The sequence below is a fragment of the Peromyscus maniculatus genome, chromosome 5 (genome assembly GCF_049852395.1).
Source record: "Peromyscus maniculatus bairdii isolate BWxNUB_F1_BW_parent chromosome 5, HU_Pman_BW_mat_3.1, whole genome shotgun sequence".
Taxonomy (NCBI): domain Eukaryota; kingdom Metazoa; phylum Chordata; class Mammalia; order Rodentia; family Cricetidae; genus Peromyscus; species Peromyscus maniculatus.
This window is the reverse complement of record NC_134856.1, coordinates 17761961-17770222: the sequence shown is the minus strand read 5'-3', so window position 1 is coordinate 17770222 and position 8262 is coordinate 17761961.

Below are 8262 nucleotides of genomic sequence, written 5' to 3'. Positions count from 1 at the left end.
AGGTAACGTTTCATGACTTCCCTGAGGTGGCACAGTAATGGCATCAGTAGATTTACATACATTTTATTACAATTATTTATTTGTGAGAGGGGGACATGGACATGCCACGACATATATGTGGGGGTCAGAGGGCAAAGCTCTGGGAGTCGGTTTTCTCTTTTTATACCAGGTCTCAAAGGTTAAACTCTCTGGCCCACATTAGCAGATTTTAAAAAGTTATGTGTATGCAGCGTGAATCTGAGACCAACTACTAAGAAGCTATAGAAGGAAATCCACTCAAAAACACCACCAGTAAGTCCAGCTGAAATTCTTTAAGATTTATTTTTCTTATTTTTAAAATTATGTATAGGTGTGTGTGTGTGTGTGTGTGTGTGTGTGTGTGTGTGTGTGTGTGCACAGCCCCTAGAACTGGGGTTACAAAAGTTGTGAGCTTCCTAATGTGGGTGCTGGGAACCAAACCTGGGTCCTCTGGAAGAGCAGCAAGTGCTCTTACCACTGAGTCATCTCTCCAGCCCCTCCCCCAATTGAAATTTTTAAAAAATCCTTAAGATAATAGGGCAGGAAGAAAGCATAGGTTCAAAATATCAATCAAAAGAGCAATTGGCCAACTATCAACTATCAGCAGTCTGCATGAAATTTATGTCAAGTATGATACAAGCATACTGAAAATGCAAAGATGAGAAAGGATGTATTATTCAAACATTAATCAAAAGAAAACGCCAGTGACTACATTATCATCCAGTTACATAGACTTTACAGCAAAGACGATCAGCCCACGGAGAAGACAATACTAAATGCAGATAAGAAACAGACATCCATTATCAGGTCTTTTAAAAGTAATTTATTTAATTTTATTTTATGTGCGTTTGTGTGACGGTGTCTGATCCCCTAGAACTAGAGTTACAAACAGTTGTGAGCTGCCGTGTGGTTGCTGGGAATGGAACCTGGGTCCTCGGTGCTCCTAATCCCTGAGCCATCTCTCCAGCCCCTCCCCCATGATCAGGCTTTAACAACCCTCTCTTAACAACTGGAGAAGATAGGAAGGCAGTAAGGTTATGGAGCAAGCTGGCAGTGTCTGAGACTGAATGGACATCTACAGAACACACTACCCAACACCATTCTTTCAAGTGGCAGCAGAACACCTGCCAGGATAAACCTTGTCATGGGTCATAAAACACCCAACGTAACAAAACTAAAAAGAATTGAAATCATATTCTCCAACAACAGTTGGACAAACTAGAACAGGTAACAAATATGATGGAATGCGAGCCACCACACTGTTGGAAACTAAAAGGAATACTGAATGATCCGTGACAGCTCTTACTATACATTGAACTAAATGACAATGTGGTACATATTTTAAGACAAAGAATAAAATAGTAGTGAGAGAAAAACTTATAACATGAATTTATTAGAGGAAAAGCAGCCAGGGCTACACAGAGAAACCCTGTCTCAAAAAAGAAAAAAGAAAGAAAGAAAAGAAAAGAAAGGGCTGGAGAGATGGCTCAGTAGTTAAAGAGCACTTGCTGTTCTTCCAGAGGACCTGGGTTCAAATCCTAGCACCCACATGACAGCTCACAACTGTCTGTAACTCCAGTTCTAGGGGGTCTGGGTCCCTCATAAGGACATACATACAGGCGAAATACCAATGCACATGAAATTAAATAAATAAATCATTTAAGCCAGGCAGTGGTGGTGCACACCTTTAATCCCAGCACTTGGGAGGCAGAGGCAGGTGGATCTCAGTGAGTTCAAGACCAGCCTGGTCTACAGAGTGAGTTCTAGGACAGCTAGGACTGTTACACAGAGAAACCCTGTTGGTGGGGGAAGGAGGGGAAAGAGGGAAAGTCTTTAATTATCAATCTAAAATTCCATATCAAGAACCTTAAAAATGGAGCCGGAGAGATGACGGCTCTGTGGTTAAGAGCATCAGCTGCTCTTCCAGAGGACCAGAGTTCAGTTCCCAGCACCTGTGTTGGGAGATTTACAAACACCTGTAAGCTCACATGCCAAAAACACAGCACAAACACACATGAATAAAAACAAAAATACATCTTTGAAAGATAAATTTGAAAAATAAAAATAGGCCGGGTGGTGGTAGTGCACATCTTTAATCCCAGCACTCGGGAGGCAGAGGCAGGTGAATCTCTGTGAGTTCCAGGCCAGCCTGGTCTACAAGAGTTCCAGAACAGCCAGGGTGACACAGAGAAACCCTATCTTGAAAAACAAAAACAAACAAACCAACAAAAATCAAAAAACAAGAGTAAAATAAACCCAAAACAATTAGGAAGGAACTAATAGAAGAAATCAATGAAATTGAAAACATAAAATTTGATGAAACAAAGATTTGAGTCTTTGAAAAGATCTAACAAGAGTCACAGAGAGAAGACACAAAGTACACTATCGGGGATAAAATGGTCCATTACTACAGACACTGTGGGCATCAAAAACAGGAATGAGCAGATACTACGGACAGTTCCATGTTCAATGTGAAATGGACTGCTTCAAATAGTCACACATAACCCATAACCACTAAGGAAGCTGAAATGGAGGACCTCCTTGCAATATGCTAACATGATGAGAAAGGAGTAAGATAATGTGTTGAATTTTTGTGAGAGAAAAGACATAAACGTGAATGTATGTGTTCATGTGTATAGACTATTTTTGGAAGGAATGTATCTTAAAATAAATATCCCCATTCTCATGGCGGCATTGGCATTTCCTGCTGTAATGACAGAAGAGAATGAAGGGTGACCCTGGGAGTAGCAGTAGGTCTGGTGTGACTTACATTGTGCCAGGATTAAAGCAGACCACCAAAACCAGCACCTCCCTTAGGGGAATCAGGCATGCTCTCAGAGGTAGCTGTTCTTGAGCTAAGCCTTGAAGGAGGGATAGGATCTGTTTGGGCTCAGGAGAAGGGAAATGGGATATAGACAGACGTGCCAGGATGCAGTGCTAACCCACAGCAGTGGGGCATAGGGTGCCTGGGGGCAGAGTGAAGTCAAGAGCCTAGGCTCAAGTGATCCCTCAAGAGGTCAAGTCCAACTTCAACTTTGCTAAGATGACAATTTCCTGGTCATATTCTCGGGGCTCCTTTTTCCCCTTGTATTCTTTTTTTTAAAAAAGACTGTTCACATGCATTTACTTATTTGTTTACTGTGTGTCTATGTGTATGTGCTGCGCACATGCCACCATGCATCCTTCAGGTATTCCAGAGGACAACCTCCTGGAGTCGGTTCTCTCCTACCACTGTAGAGTCCTGGGGACTGAACTTAGGTGGTCAGGGTGACGGTGTGTGTCTTTGCACACTGAGCCACCTTGCCAGCCCTCTTTCTTGAATTCTTATGGGGCTTTATCAATAACCAGCTAACAGAATTGCCCCTTGCATGCTCAGCATGTCACAAGTACAGCACGCCCCCACCTTCTCTCCAGTCTGAGGTAGGGGCACCCTTCCTCCTGTGAGGAAGGCACCCTTCCTCCTTCCTCACAGGTCCCGCATAAATCCTGTCCCAGTCCCCAGGCCTCGGAAGGAAGCCCCAGACACAGCCAGAGCTTTAAAGGCAAGAGATGGGCTTTGATTCAGCAACGTTATAGGTGAGAAAATTGGTTTGGGGAAGGAACAGAACTGTGATAAGTTTGAACCTAACTATGTATTAAAGACTTGGTCACCAGCCCCAGGTGCTGCTGGGAGGTGGGAGAACCTTGGAGGTGGGGCCTTGTGACGGGATGTTAGGTCATGGGGCATGCTTCTGTGAAGCAGACACTGGAATCCCAGTCCTTCCTGTTTTTGCTTCCTGGCTGTGGTGAGATGAAAAGCTGTGCTCCACCATACACAACACCCACCACGCTCTGCACTGCCACAGGCCCCAAAGCCACAGAACCACGTGGCCATGGACCGAAACCCCTGAGACTATGACCCCAAATAGACCTTTTCTCCTTGTTAGCTGAGTCTCCCAGGTATTCTGGTATAGTGACAGAAAGCTGATTAACAAAGGGCCCAAAGTCACGTGAGCAGATGGTGGGAGAAACAACCCCCACCCCAACATCTGCCCCTCTCCATGAGAAGCAGAACCAGGCCTTTTTGCTGTGCTGTACAGAGACTCGTGTACTGGAACACCAAATCTTGAAATGTCCTCACTATTTCTTAGTGTGTCTAGCACAAACCAGTAGTGGGATATCCTCAGACACTCAGGGACATAGCTGCTTTCCCAGTGGCTTCTTGGTGCCTCTGGAGTCCTCAGCTGAATGCAGGAATGGATGGCCACATTTGCCACACTAACTGCTTGTGACATCATCTGGTCAAATGCTCTCAGCTATGGAGGGCTGGACATTTATACTTGCTTTCCGGATGGCGAGACTGGGGCATAGAGAACGTCAAGAATCTAGCTCGGACCACCTGGAGGGCTGTAAGAATAGAGGGGGAAAGAGTTGCATCCTTCAGAAGAGACAGAGACAGGCCTCCTACTTCTGCCTCCCACTTCCAGCTCCCACCATTTGGCAACCCGAGATTTCCCTGTGGCTGCTCAACCGTCACTTATTCACCCGCTTCTTGTTAGGCACCCAAGGTTCAAGCCATTCTCCTACCACAGAGGACTCAAATTGGTGGCCCTTGAAATGTTTTTCTTAAGCACACAAGGGACTTTGTTTTTGTTGTTTTGTTTTGTTTTTTTAATTAAACTCTGGCATAAGTAGTACTAAAAATGCAGGCTTTTCATGTGAAGTTCTGTATTTCTTCCTCTCTACTGGTCTGTCCAGTGACCTGGGTTTGCATTCCTATGGGGCAAAAGGCACTGGGCCTGCCACACAGGAGGCCTTCACTTCCCTCCTCAGTCCACCGCCTGCTCCAGTCAGCCTCAGGAGGGGGGTTCTGGTTGTAAACACTTGGGCAGTCACTCAACGACCACTCATTGCACACCTTCTAGATACGGCTGGCTTCAGAGGGACAGCAGTCTGTACTCTCAATGGCTGAGCTGAGGAAGGTGACCAGGTAGTGACAGAGTGCACTAGCTAGCTTTATGTCAACTTGTCACAAGCTATCATCAAAGACGGAGCCTCAGTTAAGAAAACGCCTCCGTAAGATCAGGCTATAGTCAAGCCTGTAGGGCATTTTCTTAATTGTGATTGATGGGGGAGGGTCCAGACAATGGTGGCTGCGGCCATCCCTGGACTGGTGGTCCTAAGTTCTACAAGGAACTTCCTATAAGAAAACAGGCTGAGCAAGCCAATAAGCAGCAATCCTCCATGGCTTCTGCATCAGCCCCTGGCTCCAGGACCCTGCCCTGTTTGAGTTCCTGTCCTGACTTCCTTCTATGATGGGCTATGATGAGAAGTGTAAGCCAAATAAACCCTTCCCTTCAAACTTGCTTTTGGTTATGGTGTTTCATCCAGCAATATTAACCCTAACCAAGACATTAACCAAAAGCAAATGCAGCTTTTTCTTTGGGGCCTCCTGATCCACTGCAGTAGCCCTAGCGTGAAGGCAGGGGCAGCTGCTCCATTCTGCACGGTTCGCCCATTCAGCAAGCATTTTCTGAGCACTTACGATGACCTGGCACCGTTCTAGGTACTAGGCGTAGAGCAGAGATAAAAGACCACACCGTGCCCTCTTGGAAATGCCTCTATTGGGATCTCATAGCAAAGACGCGGTGGGGGGTGGGGGTGGGGGGTTTGGGGGTGGAGGGTTTTTTCCATCAGACCCGAGGCTGTCATTGTCACGGCTGATGCGATACTACAAGAGAAAGTGGAAACAGCACATCTCCACCAGTCTCAGCGCCTGGCCTCGCAGCCTCACCCTTAAGTGGACCATGAGGCAGAGGTCACCGACCCAAGAAGCAGCTAGCAGGTCCTCTGGGGAGCGGCGTCTCCATGGAGACATAGGGACTGGGATGCGCCTGGCAGCCGCCTTGATCTTCCCGTAATGCAGCGGGCGGGGCTTTACAGACTTCCATGACCCTTTTGCTTAGCATCCTCTCTCCAGGGTCATCAGAGGTGATAAGGCTGGACCTAGCCAGGCTTCGCTAGGACTCCTTTGTGTTGTTATATGACTAGGTGGGATCTTGACTGGGCTTGGCGTTAAAACTAGGAGCGGCCACGGCAGGTGTAAATTATGCATAGCTATTTCTAGAAGCTTCTCAGATTTCTCAAGAGAGAGAAATTAATTTGCCTGTTTGGGCAAATAACACCAATTTTTTCCCCCTGCTTAAGGTCATTTTGTTAAAATAAAATTGATTAACGTTCTCTTTAAAGTTTAAGTAGAAACTGCTCAAACATATTTTTATGCACAGAAGCACGGCTTGTGCCCTTCAGTAATTAATAACTCCACAAATAAGTTCACACCGCGCAGCCCACGCTCAGCTCGCAACAGCAGCGGCGGCGGCCGACGAGGGTGGGCGGGGCTACTGGTGGGCGGGGCCTCCCAGGCCGGACCAATCAGGACTCCGGAAGCAGAGGGCAGGCCTCGGGGCGGAACTGGCTCAGCAGGATGCTCCTGCAGGCAGAGTCCCGAGCCTCTGGACCTGGGCAGTGTTGTGCCTCTGTCTCCCAGTCGGTGTGTTAGGGGCACATGGTGGTTAAAGGAGATCCACACGTTGCTTAGGACGGTGCCCCGGCCTGTATGCGTAGGACGTCGTTCCGTCCTTACTCAGATTTACAACTTTGCGAGCTTAGCTCTGAGTACTCTGTTTGCCACGGACGGCACCGCCTGGCTTGAGGTGGGCACAGTGGTGGAATGTCTCGAACCCAGCACAGTCGACTTCCGCAGCAGTTGGGGCTCCGAGCTGTCTCTGAGCCCGCTCCTCTTGTCCTGGGCCATCCTTCCTGTCCTTCATTCGCTTTCACGTTCACTTTCTGCATCAGGTAAATAAACATGGCTGCGGAGTGTGTGCCCGCACCGGAGACACCTAGCTTTCTGGGTCAAGCTCTTCAGCCTCTCTTCTAGGTGCCAGGCACACACAGGATCCCCACAGGCCCCTTGTGATGAAGTGGGGCCACGTGTTGCAATGACTCTGTGTGTGATGAGGGTGGGAGTGAGGAAGTACAGAGACTCCTCAGTCAGGAGCACTGAGATGTCGCTGGGATCCTCCTGTCCCCTGCCTGAATGAGTGACTACATATGAAGTGCTGCTGGCTGCTCTCTGAGTGAGACTTCTAAACAATTCGGATGAAGAAAGGTCCCTGGGGATTTAATTCAGGATGGCCACAGAGCATGAGTGAGCAGTAAATTTTTGTTGTCAGCCACTGAAAATTGGGAACCCTTTCGTCCCATGTCATGATCTAGCCTGTCCTGACTGATACATGTTCCAAGAGACAGACAGGTATAAAGTATGTGCACACCCAGCGATGGGCTAATCATCAGGCCTTATCAGAACTCTGGTCTTTGGAGCACCTTACCAACTTCAGAGGTCAGAGTGCTGGGGTACTCGTATGAATGAGGTACTTAATTAAGCTACAAAGTTAAGTGAATGCAAAATCAGCAAGCAAGAAAGCAGACTATTTTCATGGAATATTTTTGAAAATCAGAATTAACAGAATAAAACCCCTGGACAAAATAACCAATTGCGAAATAAACACAGATTTGATGCTGTGTTCTCCTAATCACAGCATTGGGTATTTAAAACCTATTTTACAAAAGGGGTAGCCACCTACCAATTTGGATTTTAACATATTGGGGTGTTTGTTTTGTTTTGTTTTCCTCTTGAACAATGCTCCTGAAGTGAGCATTTCAGTGACTCCCCCGTCTACCCATCCAGCAAGAACTCACCCTGAACCAGAAGGGAATGAAATCCCACCAGAGCACATAACAAGATGAGCTGGAGGAAGGAGGCAGGGCACTCCAAGCTCTGCAGTTAGCTGGAGAGAGACCCTGCAAGAAAGCTGTCACCTTTTGGCCCGTTCGCTAGCACTGAGCACCTGTGGGGTGTCTCACTCTTGACCTTTTCTCCTGAGAGAATCAAAGTCAGGTATAAGTTGTAGAACAGGGACCCTCTGCTTGTTGCTTTGACGGGCCGCAGCATTTGGGAGGCAAATCATCTCGAGGTGTCCCTTTTGCAAAGGTAATTTCCAGCCTACGCCAATAAGCACCTAACACACAATGGGAAAGAACTGAGTGTTGAGTGCTATAATCAAGTTACCTACCTAGTCAGTCAAGGCGGTACCAGCTCTCCAGCGATTGAAGCCACGTCCCAACCATCGGGAAGAGCAATGAACTCATTTTTTCTCTTTCAAGATAGCTCCTAAGTTTTCATAGCCTTTGTTGATATCGCCT